This window comes from Mandrillus leucophaeus, unplaced genomic scaffold (genome assembly GCF_000951045.1).
Source record: "Mandrillus leucophaeus isolate KB7577 unplaced genomic scaffold, Mleu.le_1.0 Scaffold57, whole genome shotgun sequence".
In the NCBI taxonomy this organism is placed as follows: domain Eukaryota; kingdom Metazoa; phylum Chordata; class Mammalia; order Primates; family Cercopithecidae; genus Mandrillus; species Mandrillus leucophaeus.
This window is the reverse complement of record NW_012106141.1, coordinates 3,872,158-3,896,922: the sequence shown is the minus strand read 5'-3', so window position 1 is coordinate 3,896,922 and position 24,765 is coordinate 3,872,158.

Genomic DNA, 24,765 nt, shown 5'->3' with positions numbered 1-24,765 from the left:
AAAAAAAAAAAAAAAAAAAAAACCGCAACAACAACAAAAGGATAATATGTTTGTGATGTTTTTAGCCACTAAGTTTGTGCCATTTGTTATAATAGCAATAGGTAACGAATACATCTTATGAATGAAAATGTGCTGGTTAGTAGCTGGTTAGAAAGTGGCCTAGGTGGGAGGAATTCTGGGAGGAAGAAGCTGGAAGAGCAGCTTCATTTTGAGCCCCTTGGGAAGAACAGGAATACACAGGTTGTATTATCTAATCTCATGACGGAGTTTTGCCCAGAGAAAACCAAGTAGACACATAATCTTGAGACATGTTCCCTGTTGTCATGTTATCTTGCTTACTCTACCTACTCCTAAAACAGAAAACAGAAAGAAAGGAAACAGAGGACACTCCAAGGGGAGCTTTCCTTGACTTGCTCTCAAAATGCATGTGAAATAGAGGGACTCCTCCCTGACTGTAGAGAATCAGTGCCAGGACCCTAGAGGTTTCTACTTGTGGGCGTCAAACTTTTTAGCTACAGCAGTGTCAGACTGGGAATAAGTAGTGGACTGTTTTTGCCCTGTGTTACAAGCCAGGCATCTCCATTTCACAAGCTCAAGCCACTAAGGGTCTGAGTGCACCATGTGCTCCAAGCAGAAATTCTGCAGCAGTGTTGGAGGGAGGGAGTGGTGGCTGTGGGTGACTTGCTTCTGTCTTCAAATTTTTGTTCTCTTCTCCTGTCTAGTCCTCTTGAGTTATTAATTAGAATCATTACCTTTGTTTCTTCTCTGTCCTGTGTTTGTCAGGCAGTGTTCCTTTTCCAAGAAGGGGAATAAATGTATTGTTTAATTTATGAGGCTATTATACTATAATAGTATATTCCTTTGCCTGAAATGTATTCTTAAGTATTACCTTGGTCTGTGCTTTAATTGAATTGGATAGGGACGGCACATTGCAATTGTTAAGGTTAACGACCCAATGATTTACAAGACAAGGCACATTTACTGGCAAATAGATTTTAGTAATTGTTCTGCTCCACGGTGAGAATAACGGTTTGTGTATTGATTCATCATGTCCTGGAGTTGGGGCTCACCCAGAGAAGACAGAGCCCAGGGTCTTGTGGCGGAGGCTGCCTAGGATTGATGAGATTAGCAGACCCCACAAGCTTGGTTTGCTAAGAGTAATTTTGCTCAAGAAAAACCCTCAGGTGCCCTCAGGTGGAGTCAATAATAATTTTAAGACAAAGATGGCTCACAAGTGCTGCAGGTACCAGAATTAAAAAAAAATACACAAACCCCAAGAAACTAATATAGGCTTTTTTTCCCACTTCTATTGAGATATTATTAGCAAATAAAATGGTATAATTTATGACATTTAATGTGATGTTTTGATATACATTGTAAAATGATTACCACAATCAAGCTAATTAACATATCTATTACCTCTCATAGCTGCCATTTGTGTGTGTGTGTGTGGTTAGAACATTTGAGATCTACTCTCTCAGCAAACTTCAAATATACATTATTATTAACTATAGTCCTCATGCTTGTAACTTGTAAGCGAAAGTTCATACTTTTTGACCAACATCTCCCCTTTCCTCTCACTCTAGTCCCTAGTAACCACAATTCTACTCTGTTACCATGAGTTCTTTTTATTTTATTTTATTTTTAAGTTTCTACATATGAGTAAGATCAGGCAGCATTTGCCTTTCTGTGCCTGGCTTATTTCATTTAGCATAAGGTCCTCCAGGTTCATCCTTGTTCCCAATGGCAGGTTTTCCTTTTCAAAGGCTGAATTGTATTCAATTGTGTAAATGTACCATATTTTCTTTGTCCATTCATCTGCCAACGGACCCTTGGTTGTTTCCATGTCTTGGCTATTGTGAATAATGCTACAGTGAACATGAGAGCGCAATATAGGTTTATTTTTGTTCTAATCTATGAAAGATGAGCAGACTTGATACTCAGAACGTTTCCACTGAGAGATTCAGTTTGGCATTTTTAAGGGGAAGGGATAAATAAAACTTGGGGAAAATATCCTCTAGAATGGTTTGACCCCTTTTAAAGAAATATAATTGTGTTTGGACCCAGGATGTAGGTCCAGTTATCAGCTTGATTGAACTTATTTTTCTGATGCCTTGCCTCAGTATGGGTTGAGGGTCACAGAATCATCTATGGGAACCTGGCCACTCCAAGCATATGTCAGTGAGTCTGTGCCCTTTTATTTTCTTGTACTTCTCTAAGACTATGGGCAAGTGGCTGCACTTCTTTTTCAAGGGTGTCTCCAATTACTGCTCATTAACTCTGACAAAAGCTCAAATAGGGAAGACAAAGAGGATTGGACTGAGGACGCTGGAAAGTGAAGACAAGACACTGAGCTCCTCCACATCACACACGCCACAGGGCTTCTAAGCTCAGCGACCACATGGAAATGGGGCCCTGCTTCCCTTAAGTCTCTGCTGTCCTCGGGGAAATTGAGTGAGATGAGTCAAGGCACAAGAACAGCAAGCCTCCTTGTATTGTTTTTCCAAGTATGCTGTTTCTATTGTGAGTGTGTATATATGTAGATGTGATATATGAATCTAGAGATCTCATCTGATGGGATATGAGAAAAAAGAGTCCAGTTGTAGAAGACATACCAGCACTGAGAGATGCCATTGTTAAAAGCCAAATGAAAGGCAACTTTTCTGCTGGAATGTAATATCACAAATATACAACGCAGTTTTGTTTTTGTTTTTTAAACTCTTTAAATTGTGAAATATACTTTAAAACAAGCATTTACAGTTCATATTTACAGTTTAATTTAGAAAAAAAAATTTACCTACGTAACAAACCTGCACGTCCTAACACATGTTTCCCAGAACTTAAAATCAGATAAATAAAAAAAAATACAAGCACCTGTGGACCCACCACCCAGTTTAAGAACTAGAACATGATCCATGCATTCTGTTCCCAGGGATTCTGTTCTGAAATCCTTCCCCAGGCATGCTGCTTCTCTGCCTCCCAGCAAGGAGTCCCTCTGAATTTTATGTAGTCATTTTGTTTTAAGAGATACATGTCTCTACATAGTTCTAAAATTGTAGAGCTGTGTGTAGCACCAGTTCATTCTTTAACATTCTGTATAGCTTTTCATCATATAAATATACCATAGTTGGGTTACCCACACTATTGTTGGTGGAAACCAGGGTCATTTCCAGTTTTCAGCAGTGCTGTGCATGTCTTGTGTCACACATCGGCAAGAGTTCTCTCAGGTAGATATCTAGGAGTGAGCTTGCCAGCTCACAGGTTGTATATATGTTCAGTGTTACTACCCAATGCCAAATTGTTTCCTGAAGTGCTTGTACCAATTTTCACTCCCACCAGCAGTGAGTGAGAGTTCCCGTTGCTTCATACTATTACCAATATTGGATATTGTTGGATTTCTTATGGTTTACTAACTGATGGTACAAAGGATATTTTATTACAATGTTAGTTTGCAAATAGTTTAAATTGGTCATAAGCTTGAGCACCTTTTCATGTTGAATATATGTTTCTTTTTCTGTAGAAAGCCTATTAACTTTTTCCTTTTTTCTTTTCTTTTCTTTTTTCTTTTTTCTTTTTTTTTTTTTTGAGACTGAGTCTCACTCTGTCACCCAGGCTGGAGTGCAGTGGCGTGATCTCGGCTCACTGCAAGCTCTGCCTCCCAGGTTCACACCATTCTTCTGCCTCAGCCTCCTGAGTAGCTGGGACTACAGGCACCTGCCACCACGCCTGGCTAATTTTTTTGTATTTTTAGCAGAGATGGGGTTTTACCGTGCTAGGCAGGTCTTGAACTCCTGACCTTGTGATCCGCCCGTCTTGGCCTCCCAGAGTGCTAGGGTTACAGGCATGAGTCACTCCTTTTTCTTATATTGTGTTTTATTCTTTGTTATTCACTAATAGGAGCTATTCACATATTCTAGATCCTTGCTGTCCAACAGAAATATAATGCAAGCCACACATAATTTAAAATTTCCTAGTAGCTACATTAAAAAAAGTAAAAAGAAACTGATAAAACTGGTTTTAATAATTCATTATTTTATGTCACTAAACATTTTCCAAATGTCCCTGAAATTATCAATATAAAATTATTAATGAAGTATTGGAAATTAAATGTGTATGTTATGACAGCTCTTACTCTGTGCCAGTCACATTGCAGTTGCTCACCAGCCACATGGCGACTGTATTGATCAACACATGTCTGGAGGCTTCTCCTTTGACAATTAGATTTTCTTCTAAATTGTAGCTTGTGTTTTCACTTTTTTGTGGCTTCTTTTTATGTGCAGGAGTGCTTCACTTGAACATAGCCCCATTTGATTAATCTTTCTTAGTGCTTTTTTGCCTTGTGCTTAAAACCTTCTCTACACTGAGGTGATGAAAGTGTTGTCTTTTGTCCAGAAGTTTGAAAATTTTGTCTTTTATGCTTTCAGTCTTGATCCATGTGGACTTGAACTTTGGGTATTGTTTGAGGAAAGCTTTAATTTCAACTATCTATATGGATAACACACTGCTGAACACACTGTTGAATTGCTCCTCCTTGGTCCACAGCTCTGCACGTAGCCCTGTCGTGAGTCAGGTTTCCATGACAGGCACGGGTGTGTTTTCAGACTCTGTCTTCTGTTCCATTTGTCTCTCTGTTTGCCTCTTTCCAAATACCACACTGTCTTAATTATTATAGCTTTAAAATAAGACCTGTTATCTGCTGAGGCAAGTCTCCTGGCTTGTTTCCCTCTTGTGAGTTTCTTGGTATATTTGGGCCTTTGCTTTCAGATGTAAATTTTAAAATCAGTTTGTTAGGGTCTGTGAAAATCCTCTTGTGGCCATTCTATTCTGTTAGATGGGCTGTGTGAACTCAAATAAGTCACTTTGCCTCTTAGGCCTATGTTTTCATCTGTAAAATGATAGTTTCATTTTGATAGGAGTCAGTGTTTGATTATTAAGTGACAGAATGCATGTAAAGTTCCCAGCACAGTGCCTGGCACCCAGGAAATAGTCAACAAGTAAAGAAGTGGTTTTATTGCTGTTACAGCTGAGATGTGGGGGCCTGTTGTGGAGAGTGCTAGAATCTCAAAACAAAGGCTGGTTTTTAGTTGTACAGAACTGCAGTCTAGGAACTGCAGACTCATTATCACCTTTGTCTTCACATTTTAGTGCAGGCTTTTGTGATTAATATTAACAATGCACATGTATAGAACTTTATACCTCTCAAAATATTTTCACTCATTTGATCATGTTTGGACTGCTAAGGATCACTGAGAAGCAATTAAGCATGCACGTGTTTGGAAATATCTGACAAGCCTCAGCCAAGCCTTGGAAGCTATATTAGGACAATGGGGTAAGAGGTTATGAGGATCAGACAACCACTCAGCTGCCTAGACGCCATCCATCCACCAAGACAATTTGATGGTGGAAGGGAGGGTAGGATTGCCAGAGAAAAACAGGACATTCATCTAAATTTGGATCTCCGACAAACAGTCATTTTTTAGGATAAGTATATCCCACATATTGCAGGTATACTTATACTGTGACATTCATTTCTCTGACATTCAGATTTAACTGGGCATCTTGTGTTTTCACTGGACACCTAAATCTGGCAGAAGGTATTGCTGTTACTTCTTCAAATTGGAACCATCCTCTAGAGTCTTAATGCATAAATTGCCCTGAGATGTCATGCAGCCCAGCTCCTTCTTTTAGCAAATGTGGAAATTGAGATCCAGAGGCTGAGTGGTTACATGTGGAATTGGATGATTCCTGGTTCTGCATTCTTTTTTGTGCTTCTGAATGTGCAAAAATACACAGCCACCATTTCATTGTCTTCTTTATCTTGGAGAGGTAGGGACCTCATTGTCTTCTTTATCTTGGAGAGGTAGGGACCTCTACCACATTGACCCCCAACTCATTATTGAGCATTGGATGGGCAGATTACATGGCAGGCCCTACCCACCAGGCAAGTATCTGGTCACTCAGGGGATTAGCCAGGTCTGAAATGCTCAGGGTTCTAGAAGTATCATTCTGGACTGGAGCTGAAGGCCATGAGGCCACATAGCCATGCTTTGGGGCCTCCATTGAAATGTAGCCTTGTCAGAGCTGTCAGCTCCTGTGCTGACAGGGAACTATCACAAAGAAGCAGGCAAAAGCACAGAAATCTTCAGATGAAAAAGAATAAAAAACGATGAAGGGGAAGGAAAGAAGTACTGATGAGAAAAGATACTGCCACTTCTGACAATTGGAGGGGTTGAAGGGCCTAAATGCAGGGAAAAAGAGGGGTTCCACTGGGAGAGGCAAGTGGTACAACAAGACTTCATATCAGAATATTTTTGCTAAAATGAGGACTCTTAGACTGAGAAAGGACTCCCATGGGCCTCTTAGATTGATGAAGAGTCCCATTGCTGGAGTCATTTTAAACCAGAACTGAACAAAGTGATTGAAAATAAACTGCAGGGAACACTTGCCTGGATATCTTCTGGGACGGACTTGATCATCGGATCAGTCTCTTCCTTCCCTCAGTGCCTGTGAATCACTGGTTCATTTGAAAGCATGCTAGTTAAAACTCTCAAGGAACCAGAACTTGAGCATTTAATTGAAAGTAATTTTCGTACAAGTGAGGCATGGTCTAGAAATTCATTTTTTGTGTATGTATGTAATTTTTTTTAAGTCCAAGATAAGGTGAGCAATTAGTTTCAGAATGCTTACTGGGCCAAAGATTTGTTTCAATCTTGTTACGCTCTTACTCTTTCTAACCTCTAGTTGCAAATTATTTTTATGTGACACTTATGTCTATTTGACTTCATTTTTCTAACTAAATAGCTTTTCAGGAAATAGATCTCCTGACTTATTTCAGAGCTCTAAATAAATATCCAGAGTATCTGTGTACTGTAAAAACATTATAAAAACTCCTCTATGCTACTGATCCAAGGCATGAAAATTGCCCTCCTGGTGTTCGATGCCAAGCCTGGTTGACCTTCCCAATTTTTCTGCTACAAATCTGAAAAACAAACTCAGCTGTCTGGAGAAACATCAGGCACAGGCATACATTAGATAAATGTTTGTGTTTTCCTTTCATCATGGACGGCCTCGCAGAAGATGAATGACATAAGCACTCTACCTGTTAGCAGGCCTGGATTGCTGTCACATTATTTCCTCCATCAGTTCTAATATTCCTGGAAATAGATGTTTTTAAAGGCAATTTGGGCAGCAGTTATTATCTTTTGCTTTGCATCTTGCTTACCCTCCATCCAATGAATGACTAAATATTGTTGATTCTACTCTTTCTCCTGCTATCCTCTCCCCTGTGTCTCCACCTCTCCAGCCCCACCCTCCCATCTCTCGCCTCCCTAGCTCCCATCTCCCTGCTGTCTATTGTATATGCTGCAGCTACATTTAGCTTCCCAGAGCAGAGCCTCGATCCTATCGCTCTCCTGCTCAAAACCTGTCCATACCTCCCTTTTTTATATGAGGCTTTCCCAAGCATTAGTCATACCACCTCCATTATCTTTGCTATTTTCCCTTTCCATCTGTGCTGTGGTTTACTTCATATTTATCTTTAAATAGGCTCACTTAAAAAAAATCTTAAATGTATTCTAAAAGGAAACTTTATCTCTAAGTAAATGGAAAACCAGTACCATCTATCATAATAGAAACTAACTATAAAAATAAATGCAATGAAAACAAAGTATTATCTTCCAGCAAGATAGCATTGCCTGAGGCTCAGAACCTGAGGCCTGATTTCTCTGTGTTTACAAAGGTGGGTGATGATTCAGTGACTATCTGTTTGTCCCTCCGGATCCATTTTTCTCTCATCTTCTTGCCCTCTGCCCGGGAGGCTGAGCCTGAGGACAGGTCAGTGAGTTCCCTCACTTTCTGGTTTCCTGTTGGCCTCAGCCTATGGGAGCCCAGCAGAGTCTAGGAAGGAGGGAAGCGACAGGTTCAGGGCTTTGTTCCCTGGCTCCCTCCTGCAGGGTCACCACACCCTGTCCAAAGATTGCTGCCCATTTGAAGATGGCTTGTTCTTAAACCCTCCCCTTGTCCCTTCAAGCCTGGAAATGGTGACAGCTCTGCCTTTACTAGCCCTGGGTCAGTGTGTTGCCCTTGTGGTTCCCCTATACCTGTACTTAGCTGATTGTCCCTTTATGACACCCTCCTTGAAATATCCTGCTTTGATAGGTCATATGTCTCCTGTGGAGACCCTGACTAGTATAATTATCATGGATTAGTTGTTATAGATAGACCTGCATCAACTGAGACTTTATCCTTGGCTTCATCAAAAATTGAAGGGTAATTGATAGGTAGGCTGTCTCTGTACCACCTTGTACCATGCATGTACACCAGTGAGTAACACGTGTGATCCCCAATCTGGAGAATATCTTTCTATGGAACAAACCCCACCATCCTTTGTGTAGGATTCAAGCTGGACTGCAGTGCCACTGAAACTTCCCATCCTATTTCCTTCTACACACCCTTGCTTACTGACAAATAACCATGCTAATTCCTGTTCTTGTCCCGTAATTTTCCAGCGTTGGTCTTTATTTAGACCATTTCTTCTGCTTAGAAAGAATACCACCTCCGTCTCCTCATTAAATCTGGTCACAGTTCTGACGTTGCCTTCTCCATGAAGCCAACACTGATGTGCTTGGCTCTCTTAATATTGTCTTGACCTCCCCCAAACTCTGGGTATCATCCCCTCTGTGTTTCCCATGGGCGCAGAGTGGCAGAGGGTCTGACTTGCCCAGGCCCCTGGCTGAGCCTTACCTTGCAACCTTGCATATAGACCTTTGGCCATTTTTTTTTTTTTTTAATGGAGTCTTGCTCTGTTGCCAGGCTGGAGTGCAATGGCATGATCTCAGCTCACTGCAACCACCGCGTCCTGGGTTCAAGTGATTCCCCTGCCTCAGCCTCCCAAGTAGCTGGGACTACAGGTATGCGCCACCGTGCCCGGCTAATTTTTTTGTATTTTAGTAGAGATGGGGTTTCACCATGTTGGCCAGGATGGTCTCAATCTCCTGGCCTTGTGATCCACCCACCTCAGCCTCCCAAAGTGCTGGGATTACAGGCATGAGCCACTGTGCCCAGTGACCTTTGGCCTCTTCAACCCATCTCTGACACCCCATGGCCCTTACTCTGTGGACGTCAACAGAGTAAGGGCCATGTGTTATAATCATGACTTTTCTCTTGGATTATACCAAAGTCCTACACATTCATTTATTCATTTAACACATGGCGATTAAACCTACAAAGTACTGGGTGTGTGCTAGGTGCTGAATAGATAGTGATACATGAAATAACCTGATTCCTAGCCCCAGGGAGCTTACTACCTGAAGAAAACTATAGAAACCCTTTGAGACTAAACCCTTTTCAAGAGAGCTATGAGCTTGAGAGTCCCCATCAATAATTTACTTACACACACACATAATTGTATAGCAGTCACTGGTTTACAATTTGGGATGAAAGTGCCCTAGTTGTTAAGAACATCCTTTCCTGGGAGATGGCCTCCATGAGGGGCAGTAGAGGAGAATGGTTAAAAGGCAAGTCAGGCTGTAATCACAACTCTGATTATTCACTTTCAGCAAACATGGCACCTCTGAGCCTCAATTTCCTCAGCTGTAAAATGGGTTTGTTCTCTCCATACACTTTTCTCAGAGGGTTGCGAGGAGTCAAAATACTACCTACAAAGGTTCGTAATGGTGCCCATCACAAAACACGTGCTCAGTATACGTCAGTGGTGGTTGTGAGGGGAGTGGCTATCAGCTTACGGAAGTCTAGACACTGGATCTCTAAAAACAGGCAAGATTCATATTTGCTTGGGACCATCTGGGTTCAACTCACACAGAAAATCTTTCCAGTTCCAGGACTGTGATTGCAAACAAACTGGAAAGAAAATACACAGTAAACACACCAGAGAAGAAGCTGTGAAAGGAGCTGGAAGGGGTTCCTAGCAAATAGGGACTGCCACAGCTTCAGGACAAGTCCATCCAGAAACTCATATGTACGCTCCACTAAGATTCTGTACTTGAAACATTTCCTCACACATTTTAGAACTGGGCTAGGAACACAGAGGATTATGTAGGTTCTCAACAGATATTTACTGTATTGAGTCCATTGTGTGTGCATAACACCACAGACCCAATTTAGGGATGGTGGAGGTTGTAAGCTTTATTAAAAATAGTCTGTCATTCCTGCCTTAAGACAATTTCCAACAGACACATTAATGTAGTGACTCATCTTTTTATCTTGATCAAAGGCATGTAATTTACAACTTGGGGGACACTGTAGAAGTAACTATTCTTAAAAGCACTGGAGGGCAGAAAAGTATTAGTTGGTGGGATTGCTTTGTGTCTTTCATCTTAGGTGACTAGATATACCTTCATTTCAAGGGGAGGAGAGTGGGGAGGACAAGATGAATCCCTATTCTGACTTTCCAGAAAGAGCCTGTCTTCCTGGAAGCCCATGGCTATACTTTGTGCTGCCCCTTTGTAAGAGGGAGAGACTGAATTTCCTCAATAAAAATCACAGCTGCCTCTTTAAACATCTATTTTGTGTGACCAGAATTTGACAGATACTATATGACTTATTAGCTCTTCTTGACAAAAACCATCTGATGTAGGTATAGTTTTCCCCTTTAACACCCTAGGACCCTGAGGCCTAGAGAGTTCAAGTTCTTTGCCCAAGATCACCCAACTGATGAATAGTGCAGGTGGAATCTAGATCCAGGTCTCCTTGCCACCCAAGCTCACTTTTTACACTGTCTCACATGCCTCTCCAGATACTTCTGTAGAAGGTATTTGGTTAGGTTGATTTGACATTGTATGTATCTGATCATGTATTCCCTGGAATTCTCTATTCACTGCCACTTAGAACAATGACTGTTATTCTCAAGATACTTGAGGCCCCCTGCTACACCCTAAAGAGTCCTATAAAACATTAACAAGCAATCAATGAGAAAATTTGCATGTTTCAGTACAAAAAAGGGCTCCAAATCTCTTCCTATCACCCTTCTGTATCTCAGCACTGTCCATGTTTGTTTTTATATTTGTTTGTCTATTCACCAGCCACCTCTCCAACTAGATGGTAAACTCCATGAGGCAGGAACCAAAACTGTGGTGTTCACTTGTCTATACTGGGTGTGCCTAGCAATAAACATTTTCTCAATAAATGAATTATCTCTGAATTGGTCATCCACGCATAATGCACATGATTTAAGTCTATTTACCAGAATTTTTGAGCAAATAGTTCTATTCTTTTTGATACATTTTCCACAGTTTGTATAATTTATTCATAGAATCCTTCTTAGACTACTAATAAATTCCTATGGAACATAGTCCTTTTATATGCAGAAGAATCCACCACCATGAAATGTTCAGAAATAATGACTTTTTTTTTTTTTTTTTTTTTTTTTTTTTGAGACTGAGTCTGGCTCTGTCGCCCAGGCTGGAGTGCAGTGGCCGGATCTCAGCTCACTGCAAGCTCCGCCTCCCGGGTTTACGCCATTCTCCTGCCTCAGCCTCCGGAGTAGCTGGGACCACAGGCGCCCGCCACCTCGCCCGGCTAGTTTTTTGTATTTTTTAGTAGAGACGGGGTTTCACCATGTTAGCCAGGATGGTCTCGATCTCCTGACCTTGTGATCCGCCCGTCTCGGCCTCCCAAAGTGCTGGGATTACAGGCTTGAGCCACTGCGCCCGGCAGAAATAATGACTTTTAAAGTTTTATTTGTGGTCATGCTGATTATGAATTTCTGAATTATGTTTGGGCTGCTCTTTTTCTTGGAATATGTAAAGTGGGATACTGGCATCTCTGTATTTGGAGACTTATAGCTTCTGAGTTAAAAGATGAATGGGAAGTAGCGGAGGGGGAGAGATCAGAAATCTCCACTCCCTGAAACACAGACACTTCACATACCCAGGAGGTAAACTCCTGGCATGAATTGTAACAAGTATACACAGGCATTTTGCACATTGTTTGCTTATGTTCTAGATGATATGATAGTCTATGAACAGGGGCCCCATGTCTGCGGGCAGGACATTCAGCCCTGTGTCTTGCCACTACCATGAAATCTGAGGCTCTTTCTTGTTTGTTTTTCTGTTCTGATGAGATTGAGGCATACTGACACACTGGTAAGGAAGAAAATTTATTTGTGAACTCGTAGTCATTCCATTTGACAGCCTCCCTCTACTCATGGAGGCACAGCACATGTGGAATAGGAAAAAGGCCTCTGGAGAGCTTGTGTTCCACTGGTTTCTTTGACTTTTGCCAACCAACTTTGCAAATGTTCTCAAAAAGCATTCATTACCTCTGCAGGTGTGAAATAACTCTGCAGTTCAAGGGTTTGTGAAATCACGTGAAACAGTTGAAAGCTGTTCTGGCAAAGCGACCGGAGTCAGAATTAGCTATGTCACCAAGCCACATCCTGGCTTAAACGATGTTATTTATATCTAACTGCACTTGACTCCTCCCAAAGCCTTCTGTTGAGCACCAAAACCTCACCACGGTTTCACTCTTAGCCTTTCTTTTGTGTGAAGAAAAAAAGGTTACTTTTATAAATCTCTATTTGAGCCCAGATGGAGTGCATTTCATGCAGGAAAATGTTGCTTATAGTGAAGTGGATGAAATAATTGCTGGGATTTCTGGGCATGCTCCACAAACCCAGAAGACTGGAGGTGAATGGGCAGGGAGAAGAGATTCCATTGCTTTCTCATTCCTGTATTTGTGACTCTCCCTGGAAAGAGGAAAATGTAGGCATATGCAGGTTAGTAAGTGTCATGCAAAGGCTCAGTGTTCTTAGTCATAAAATGGGAGGAAGAACAGTACTCACTTCCCAGAATTGGTGAGGACCCCTGAATGGGTACATGCCAGCTTCTCGCACTGCCCCACCAGGAAATGAGCTCCACTGTGTAGCCACTGCTACTCAGGGTTAAATCCATGAAAGAGTGTGTGGGAGGAGGATGGGCCTTAGATTCCAAAGGGTGGAAATAAGTGGAAGGAGGCAGGATCTGGTCGTGCCTAGACCAGATACTTCCAACTCAGGCAGGCAATAGATGGTTCCAAGCCAAAATGCCTGCCCCTTTGGTGAAGGTTCTCATTGGTCTAAGGCATTCTGGCCAACTGACACATGATATCATGTAATGTGTTTTCCTGGGGTCCAGAAGCTTGTATGTGCAGCTTCTTTAAAGACCAAAACTGTAAGACTTTGAGTTTTGATATCGCAATATGATTTTGAAAAAATCATGGTAAAATATACATAACATAAAATTTACCATTTCTAAGTGTACAGTTCGGGGTGTTAAGTATGTTTGCATTGTTGTGTACCCAACCACCTGAACTCTTTTCATCACATAAAACTGAAGCTCTGTATCCATTACATAAGCCGTTATTTCCCCTGGTTGCCAGGGAGCCCCTGAAAACCATATCAGTTTGCTTTTTGATGGCCTTATTATTTGTTTTATATATTTTTGTGATTTGTGTTTGTGGGAGTTTTTAAACAGGGATGGGGTGGAGGTAGATCTAGAACTTTTGTATTTTAGTGACCTAAATATGAAATCTTTTTAGAGTGGCAAATAGAGATATTTATTTCTCATGTCTGCCCTGGAAATAGAATTAATTTGCCATTTCGGAAATGAACCACATTGCTTTTGATATTTGTCAGACTTTTCAACCTCATTCCCACATCTGAAGACTATGTGGCTCGCTGGTGAGAGACCAGCCATGGTTCGGGCTGAATCACTGCATTAATGATACTAAAATATTCCCATCTAATCCCCTGTAGCTGAAGAGGATAAACACATACTGTCAAGGACTTGGGTCTGGGAGACTAGCACGAGGCAGTTTGTCAAATGCAAAACTGGTTTGGAAGGGTCAAAGTTTAGCTAAAAAAAATTCAGGCAAACTTTTCATTTATCCATGTTTCCTTTAATATTTACACTGAAATTGTTTAGTTACCCTTCAAACACACAAAACTTGTAAGTAAAATGGAGGCTGTAAGAAGATCTATGTTGTCCACATTGTCACGGACTCCCAGTATACCAATATTTACTGACTTCATGATTATAAAATATAACAGACTTGAAATATTATTAATCACCTTTTTACCCATGTTCAGATTAACTGGATAATCTAAAAATAGCAGGGAGGACCTTATGTGCAATGTTTGGGAAAGTACAGGAGCATGCTCTTGAAGAATTGCTGATAAAGTGTATCGTTGTCCCATGACCACCATCACATGCCAGGGGAGAGCCTTATGTTTGGTTAATAAAAGAAGGCAGGATCTGGTCTCTTTTTAAAGAGTCCAGCCTTAATTATGATTCATTTATTTAAAGATAGCCCCTGCCTCCTAGTCTTATCTTGACTCTGAAAATAAATATCACATGCTTCCAATAGGAAAAAGTTTGAATGACCTTTATGAGGCAGTTTCCCTTTCACTGGATAAGAAGAGATGTTCGTTGTACTTTCCTACCACAGAGGTAAATTTCCAGCCCTCTTCCAATGTACAGGATGAAGTAACACTAATTCTACCTAAGACAACATTCTTCATTGAACACATATATACAGATGTCCTACTATATATTAGGTGCTAGGACTATAGCACTATTGACAAACTATACTATCAAGGCCTTGGTCTGATAAGATTCACACTCTTGGGTGGGAGAAATGGCAAACAAGTGAATACATAAAATAATTTTAAAGACTGATATGTGCAACAAAGAAAATATATCCCAACGGTATGACTGAGTTTGCCTGCTTTAATTGGGTGGTCAAGGGTAGCCTTTCTGAGGCGATGACATTTAAATGATCTTTACAACAAGAAACCATCATGTGAATATCAGGGAGAAAAGATTTCTAGACAAAGGGAACTACTCATGCAAAGGCCTTGAAATAGAACCAGCTTGTTTTGTTTTGTTTTGAGAAGCCAAGAGAGGGGCAACACAGTTAAATCTTGAAGAGGAAGAGCTTGTGAACTCAAGGCGGAAGAGAGAGAGAGACAGGGGCCAGATCATGTGGGATCCCAAGGAAACATGTTTGATATTTATACCAACAGCAATGGGAAACCCTTGATGGAGTTTGAGCAAGAGAGGCATGATGTGAAGTCTTTGAGGTGACCATACTGCCAGCTCTGTAAAAACAGACTTCGGGAGTCATTAGGAAGACTCTTATACTTGTCCAGGTGTGAGACATTGTGGCTTAGACTAGGGTGGCCACAGTGAGAAGGGAAGGAAATGGTAGAGCTCAGGATATAACAGTAGAACTATGGTGGTTAATTTTATGTTAACTTGGGTGGGCCACAGTGCCAAGATATTTGGCCATACATTATCTGAGATGATTCCGTGAAAGTGGTTTTTTGGATGAGATTTATTTTTAAATGGGTAGGCTTTAAGCAAAGTAGATTATCCTCCATAATGTGGGTGGGTGTCATCCAATCAGTTGGCTTCCTTAGTAGAGCAAAAACTGAACGACCTCCTCTGAGCAAAAAGAAATTCTTCCATCAAACTGCCTTTGGACTTGAACTACAACTCTATGCTGGGGCTCCAGCCTGCTGGCCTAACCTGCCTTGCACCTTTAGAATTGCATGAACCAATTAATTAAATTATCTCTCGCTTGCTGTCCCATCTCCCCCCGCCCCTGTGTATGCACACGCATCCTGTTGGTTCTGTTTCGCTGGAGAACCCTGGGATTCATGGATGGATGAGAAAGAGAGGAATATATATATATATATATATATATATATATATATATATATATATATATATCTCACACCTTATATATATATACACATACACATGCCAACACACATATATATACACACACACATATATATATAAAACTTTAAGTCTTTTTAGCAACCACATTAAAAACTGTACAAAGAAACAGGTAAAGTTTTTATAACATACAGTATTTTACAACACCAATGTATCTAAAAATGTTATTTCAGTATATAATCCATAGGAAAATTATTCCTAAGACTTTAAAGTTCTTTTTTTCATACTAAGTCTTTGAAACTCAGTGTATGTTTTACACTTAAGGCCTTTCTCAGTTCAGGCCAGCCCCATTTTGAAGCGCTCAGTAGCCAATGTATTGGGCGGTACAGGTCTGGTTGGCCTCCTAGCTGAGCATACAAGAACCTAGCAGGTGTTCTGACCAGGCTTGAACCCTTTTATGCAGCAGTTTCCCTCTGAACAGGCAGGAAGGCTGTTCTTTTTGTCTCAAAAGGCTGAACTGTGAAAACTGCTATTCTCCCTTTGGTGACCTCCATATACAAAGTTTCATGAGTATCTGTGCAGCTGGTGGGCCCATGGCCATGACTCTGCCCTTACAAGGGCTAGGCTCCCTCACTCAGAAGGTCATTCAGAAGATGAGGTCTTCGAGTCTCTCTCGTCTATGCCTTCCCTGGAGTCTCCGTGTTTGTGAGTCATCTCTTGCCCCAGAGTCAGTAGCGGGCAACTAGTATCAATAGAAAAAGAAACACAGGTAGACTATATGTTTAAGCCAAATGAAGGCAAATGACTCTATGGGATGTTGTAAACAGAAAGTTGGTTTGAACATGCCAAACTCACAAGAACAGACAAGTAGTATGCATTCATAGTGCAAGTGGCAATTTCATTTAACAAAACATCATATTCCATTAATTAATGTTAATTACATTGGTTTGGTAGGTTTGCTAATTTCTGATTTGTGTTCTTTGTAATGATATAACAGCAGAAAATATCATTATATTTTTATATTATCTAAGTCTCTAAAATTAGCTGACATTGGGAGTTCATGAGACAGTTCTTCCTTTTAAAGGGGGTCTTTAAATGTACCCACTCGATTACTTTACCAACTGTTCAAAGTGGAAAATAGTTCCCAGAAGCTGAGTGGGTGGATGCCCGTGGTGCCACCTACCATTGCTTGACCCCCGCCCATGAGCTGTTCCTTCATATTCATAACTAAAATGCCAAATGTGTGACTTGAGTAATTAACTAGAGACCTCCAGAAGGCTTTACTTATTCTGGGTACACTGATATTTACTTTAGTATTTGTTTTGCCTTTAAAGTCATATTCCCTTTTGATTCTTTAATATCATATCCAAAAAGAAGTCCTTTTAACCTATAACAATGCAAATTAAGAGTGCTGTCTTTCAGCTACCTCAAGGATTTTGCAAGTGTTCCTGGAAATCTAACCAACCTTTTAAAAATATTTCTATGGGAATGTATTTCTGAGCCCTAAATTATGGGTTTTGAAACTAAAATGTAAGAATGTAAATGCAAAACTTCCAATAGATAACAGAATTTGCAAAATCTCTAATTTCTTGTATGTTCCCCAAGTAGTACTCTCTATAGGCCATTGGAAGAAAACGTCTGGCTTAAAATAATTTCAGCACCAAAAATGGTCTAACTGTGGTCTCCATATCATAACCCAATGGTTCTCATATTTTAGATGCTTAATGCACAGGTTGAACTGGCTAACCATTCAGACTTCAGGCCTTGACTTTCCTGGGAATCTGCAGTTGATTCCCTCCCCTTGAGTGAGACTGACTGTTGGGAGTAGAATAACTGCATGCTCTGGGTCAGAATGCCTGGCCCTCCAGAGTAACGACAGCCATGATCGCTGAGCTCCTACTGTGAGGCACATACTTTGCCACGCTAACACATGGAATACTTACAAGCTCCTTACATAATCAGTGTTTTATGCACATTGCAAATGAGAATACTAAGGCTCAAAAGAGGCAAGCTCCTCTCCCACTGTTAAACAGCTAGTGATAAACAGAGCTGGGACCTAAAGTTGTCTGATTTCCCATGCTGCTGCTCCATCAGATTGTCAGGTAAGGATTCATGCTAGGATCTAAATCCCCTCTGAATCAGCAAACCTAAAGGGCACCTTGATTTCAGGTTTTGGTCCCAAACCTGTGACTGTGGCCTGACCACATAATGAAGACCTGGTTTGTTCTAGCTTCACAATGAGCTCATTGGCACTCTCCCCACCATCACCACCCGCTCTCCACCTCTGATCATCCACTGTCATTTGTATATGACCTTTGCCAGGCTTGTCCTCCTATCAAAGCCTCTGCCCTCTGTGTTTAAATGCATAAGCTTGGCAAATGTTTTCATTTGAGAAGGCAAGCTGCCTCCCTGTGCTTGGTCTAATGTGAGTTTGGTAGAGGGACACTGCTGGATTCAGTTTTAGTCAACAGTTTGAGCCTATGCTGATCTGAGTAATTGTTCTACTTAGACTCTGACAAGTGAAAATCATAGATTCAGGGAATGGAGACTCCCCTCACCCTGGGATGAAGGGGAGTCTGGGAGGGTTGGGCAGCTCTTCCTGGCAGTTGCAGGCGGTGTGGTGACACACATATGGTTAAATTGTTAATGTTCCTGAGGTTACCCCTATTAGATGAGAACTAGGCATCACTCTAGTGCTGCTAGGAATCATGTTATCTGGTCTGCTGGCAACTCATGTTGAATAATAAGTGGATGTGTCTCAAGATGCCTATCTGTAAATAAGATGAAAATCCAACCATGAATATAAGCCATAAAGATCTAGAGGCAAATTTACAAAATACACTCATCTAAAATTAAGACAGTTACAGGGAGATATCTTTGAGAAGAGTCCCATGTTGTGATAGTTAATTTTGTATGTCAACTTGACTGGGCCACAGGGTGCCCAGATTAAACATTATTTCTAGGTGTGTCTGTGAGGATGTTTCCGGATAAGATTAGCATTTGAATTGGTAGACTGAATAAAATAGATGATCCTCCCCAATACGGGTGGGCATCATCCAATCCGCTGAGGGCCTGAATAGAACAAAAGGCAGTGGAAGGGGAGAAATTCACTCCTTTTTTTCTAACTCATTGCTTGAGCATTTCATCTCATCTTCCCTTATCCTCAGACTGGGATTTACACCATTGGCTTCCATGGCTCTCTAGTGTGTGGACTTGGACTGAATTACATCACCAGCTTTCCTGAGTCTCAGGGTTGTAGATAGTAGTTTCTGGGACTCAACCTCCATCATATATGTCAGTTCCTCATAATCTCCGTATGTATCTCTACTATCTGTAAACCTATGTTAGCTATATCTATATATCTCTGTCTCTACTTCTATCCCATTGGCTCTGTTCTTTGGAGAAGCCTGATGCATGTGTGTGATCGATCCCTGCCCTGTGAATAGAATCTGCAGGTGGCTGATATGTTTACATGGCCATCTTTTTATCTAGTAATGATCAATTTGAGGAACAGTGAAGTTCTGCTGGGGAAAGAGTCGGGGGAGGAAGTGGGACAGGTAAATTAGTGGTATATTTGTTGTGATTCAGGTGTTACAATAACGCAGCATTCAACTTACTATTCTAATTGTTTTTAAACTGAGATGAGACCAAACCTCAACCACGTGGCATTTTCTCACATTCGTAGGTTTAATGTTAACTTCAAAAAGTAAAAGTGGTACACCATGTAACTTCAAACAATGCTCCCAACCATAGTCAAGAACTGCAGATTCTTGGCTATGAATAATAATTCACAATAATACTATGAATTTAAGAGTATTTGAAGAACCTAGGGATTTATGACAGCATATTTTTCTCCACTCTCAATAGTAAGCCATGTGCTCAATTATTGAACATGTTCACAAGAGAAATGAAATCCCCTGAGTTTCAGATAAATCTGGTTACTCTTCAAGTTAGACGCATGACCCACTTCCACTCGATTCTTCTCTTCCTTTTCTGTATCAGTTATTCAGTTCCTCTGCTGAAATTCCCTTTATCATATGACTCACTCACTATTGTCCCTCTGATTTTCTAATAATCTGTTACAATTCCTCAGCACCTTTTCCTTTTTAACTTTTATGTTAAGTTCAGGGGTACAAGTGCAGGTTTGTTACATAGGTAAACTCTTGTCATGGGGGTTTGTTGTATAGATTGTTTCAGCACCCAGGTATTAAGGCTAGTTCTCATTAGTTATTTTTCCTAATCCTCTCCCTCCTCCCACACTCTATCCTCCGAAAAGCCCCAGTGTCTGTTGTTCCCCTCTATACGTCTATGTGCTTTCATCATCCAGCTCCCACTTATAAGTGAGAACATGCAGTATTTGGTTTTCTCTTCCTGTGTGAGTTTGCTAAGGACAATGGCCTCCAGCTCACTGGGCTATGACACCAGGCCTGGTGTTATAAACCACACTTTCCCAGGAGTTCTTATTGAAGAGAAAGAGACATGACTTACTGCATGGACAGTGACATGGGGGATTCTGTGCTGAGTGCTCTCATTGAGGTGCAACAGGCAATAGAGTCTCTGACGTTATAGGAGAAACATCTCAATCCACCAGCCTCCATGCATTTTCCTCAATTTTTATTTATATTAATAACTGCAACTTACTCCTTGCTGGGAAAGTGACAGTAGTGTTGCATCTTCTCTCATCAAGCCTACTCCAATCACCTAAATCCTTGCTATTCAATATGTAGTCTGAGGATTTGCAAAAACATTATCACTTGAGAACCTGTTAGAAATGCAGAATCTCAGGCCTCGTTCCAGAGCTATTAATGCAGAACCTGACTTTAATAATCATCAGGTGACCCATAATCCTGTTACATTTTGAGAAGTGCTCCTCTGGAGAACTTACATCGATGGCAGAAGGTTGCAATTAACTGAAGAGCAAAAATTCATACCTACCTATGCCCTGAGACTATTCCATGAGTTTATTAAATGAGTGGACTAGACAGTGTTACCCTAGGAGGTCACTACTAATTCCTCACTAGTTGAGTGACATAGTATTCATGGGAGCCAGGTGAGTAACAGTGCAGTTGGTATGAGGTGGAAGGGTCCATTTGATTACTCCTTAGAAGCAAATAGAGGCCAATACTCCTCTGTGGACATGGAGAAAAAGGGCTAACTGATCCAAAGGTGGATAGTGGATGTGCCTAATACTGCCACTTCTTGGACATAGCAGAAAGCACATAGTTTTGCTACTGTTGACTAAGAGTGTCCTACCTTAATCATTGGTTATATAGGAAAGCAATTAATCTGGGTGTGGTTTTCTTTCTTAAATAAGATATCTTTCTCTTCTCCACTCTTACTCCTTCAAACTCACATATACTTTTTGACCACTACCATTTGCTATGTGCTGGTGACATAAATGCAAAAGACATGGTTCAGCCCTATAGCACTTCTACCAATACAGTAAATATTTTAGTTTACAACTTTATCAAGTACAATATGAAAATGAAGGCTGCTGTGGGCTCATGTCTTTGTCTTTGCAGCATTCCTTCCTTTTCCTAACTGTTTCTCCCTCATTCTATATGATGCTGATGGGACCACCATTATGCGGTCTCACTCACCCCATGACAGAAGGCAGCACAGGACCCAGGCTGGTTGGTCTGAACCCAATCCTCTTGGACAGAGTGATTGATCTAGGGATGGGCATGATACCTAAGCAAAGCCAATCCACATCTTTATCAAAGAGTGATATGGACTCTGAGGGAGTGTGTGTATTAGTCCATTCTCACACTGCTATAAAGAAATACCTAGGCAATACCATCAGGCCATGGGCATGGTCAAGAACTTCATGACTAAAACACCAAAAGCAATGGCAACAAAAACCAAAATTGACAAATGGGATCTAATTAAACTAAAGAGCTTCTGCACAGCAAAAGAAACTACCATCAGAGTGAACAGGCAACCTAGAGAATGGGGAAAAATTTTTACAATCTACCCATCTGACAAAGGGCTAATATCCAGAATCTACAAAGAAACACATTTACAAGAAAAATTCAAACAACCCCATCAAAAAGTGGGTAAAGGATATGAGCAGACACTTCTCAAAAGAAGACATTTATGCAGCCAACAGACACATGAAAAAATGCTCATCCCTGGCCATCAGAGAAATGCAAATCAAAACCACAGTGAGATGTCATCTCACACCAGTTAGAATGGCAACCATTAAAAAGTCAGGAAACAACAGGTGCTAGAGAGGATGTGGAGAAATAGAAACACTTTTACACTGTTGGTGGGAGTGTAAACTAGTTCAACCATTATGGAAGAGAGTGTGGTGATTCCTCAAGGATCTAGAACTAGAATTACCATATGACCCAGCCATCCTATTACTGGGTATATACCCAAAGGATTATAAATCATGCTGCCATTAAGATACATGCACACATGTTTATTGTGGCACTATTCGCGATAGCAAAGATTTGGAACCAACCCAAATGTCTGTCAATGATAGACTGGATTAAGAAAATGTGGCACATATACACCATGGAATACTATGCAGCCATAAAAAAGGATGAGTTCATGTCCTTTGCAGGGACATGGATGAAGCTGGAAACCATCATTCTGAGCAAATTATTGCAAGGACAGAAAACCAAACACCACATGTTCTCACTCTTAGGTGGGAATTGAACAATGAGATCACTTGGACACAGGAAGGGGAACATCACACACCGGTGCCTGTCATGGGGTGGAGGGAGGGGGAAAAGATAGCATTAGGAGATATACCTAATGTAAATGACAAGTTAATGGGTGCAGCACACCAACATGGCACATGTATACATAGGTAACCTGCACGTTGTACACATGTACCATAGAACTTAAAGTATAATAATAAAACCCGAGACTGGGTAATTTATAAAGAAAAGAGGTTTAGTTAGCTCATGGTTCTGCAGGCTATACAGCAAGCATAGCAGCTTCTGCTTTTGGGGAGGCCTCAGAAAACTTACAATCATGACAGAAGGCAAAGGGGAAGCCAGCACATTTTCACATGGCCAGAGCAGGAGGAAGAGTGAGTCGGGGAGGCATTACACACTTTTAAACAACTAGATCTTGACTTAACTCACTCTCACCATGATAGCATAAGGTGGATGGTGTTAAACCACGAGAAATTGTCCCCATCATCGAGTTGTCTCCCATCAGGCCCCACCTCCAACACTGGGGTTACAATTCAACATGAGATTTGGGTGGGGACACAGATCCAAACTATATCAGTGAGCGTCGTGTTTTATCTCTTGGGATCAAGAGCTAGGAGGCCATGCAAGTCTGAAGTTGTTGTGTCTGTGTTTCCTACCATGTAAAGATAACCTTGCTGAATTTGAAGTCAAGTGGAATGAAGCAGAGCTAAGAGAGGGGATACAGAACTCCGTACCTGAAGATCCCATCTCCCATTGCCACATCTGAGTCAATAGATTGATATTTTTGCCTTGCTTTGTTTTTTGTTTATGTTTTGCTAAGTTACTTAGAGTCAGGTTTCTTTCATGGGCCACTGATGAATGGAGGCCCCACTGAAAATGTAGGAACCCATGAATCTGGAAGGACACGATGGTGTCCATCTAAACATTCCAGACAGAGAAGACAGGGGTGCTGGCAGGGGCAGGCATGGTGGGGCAATCTGTGAGCCTCTGACTGACTGAACTCTCAGTGTTTCTTCCTGGAAACCAACTGATGGAAAGACTATGGGGCATGGAGTGAGAGAAATAAAAGTTCATTCTCAGCTCAGTCATTTTCTAGGTGTATGGCCTTGAGTAGTTACTGCACATTTATAGAACACCAACCTCATGCATCATTGGGAGGACTCAATTAAATCATATAAGGCCCCATGCACTTCTAATATATACAGTCTCTAAATGTTTACTTCCTAATTTATTCCATAAAGGATTGAAGCTTTTAAGATAAAAACATACTCTATAAAATGATTAAGAAATATAGATACTTAAAGATGATCATGGGCTGGAAGTACATAAATTAGAGGAGAAGATTAAGATGGAAGGAGGAATAACACTAAAAGGGCAAGATCTCAGGATCTATGATATTGTTAACTATTTCAAGCTTGATTTTGAGCCTCCCAGAAGTCAAAGAGAGAAGGGGGGAAATATTCATATACTTCTCAATGTCAAAATGAAATAAACCTACTCTTTTTTCCTAAAGAAGGACAGAAATATATAATAAATTTCAAATGTAGCCTTCAAACAGGAGAGTCACTGGTGGCATAATAGGCAACATCTTTCTACAAATAAAACAGTAACAATGGGTGTCTGATTTCTTTAAGCATCCTATGATGTAAACCAAATATGTAATTTTAACGCCTATCCTAGAAAAGCAGAGTCTATGAACTCAAGTAGATGGGTAGATGGAATTTGGAGGCTCTAGAATAGACAGAGAAGCTTCTCAGAGGCTACCCCCGATTATCCATAGGTGAAGAGAATGAAAGTATACTGCTGTTGGGGCTTAGAAAACGATATCCCCAAATGAAGGCTTCAGCAGAAGCCTCTGAGGCAAACGTGTTTCTCTGCCCTCCCATCCCACAGACTTATTCTCCCCACAAGGCTAGCCATAGAAGCTAGACTCTGTCTTCCCCATCATGAGTCATAGAAACCCAAGCCCCTTTTCCCTAAAGCCACCCATAAAATCTAAAAACATCACTCTAATTTTCCCTCCACCTTTCGGTACAAAAGCTGACTATAAAGAAATTACCTGCCCCAACTTGTTTGACTGTAGGTCACAAGGTCCCCGTTCCGGAGAGGGTCCTCCCCCACACCCAGAAGGAAGGAAGGCTGCTCAGAGAGACCAAGAGGAATCTAGGCAGACAGCCTTGCTGGGTTTCCCCACTCAGCCTATTAGCATTAGATCACAGCCTTTTCCTTCATATTTCCACACATACTGTCTATAGGAAACTAAACACAAAATGGACAATTTTCTCTGTATCTTTGGCTCTTCATTCTGAAGGACCCTGTGTATACACATTAAATAAATGTGTATGCCTATTCTTTATTAATCTGCCTTTTTGAGTTGATTTTTCAGTGAACCTTCAGAAGGCCAAGTTTCCTTTGGCCCC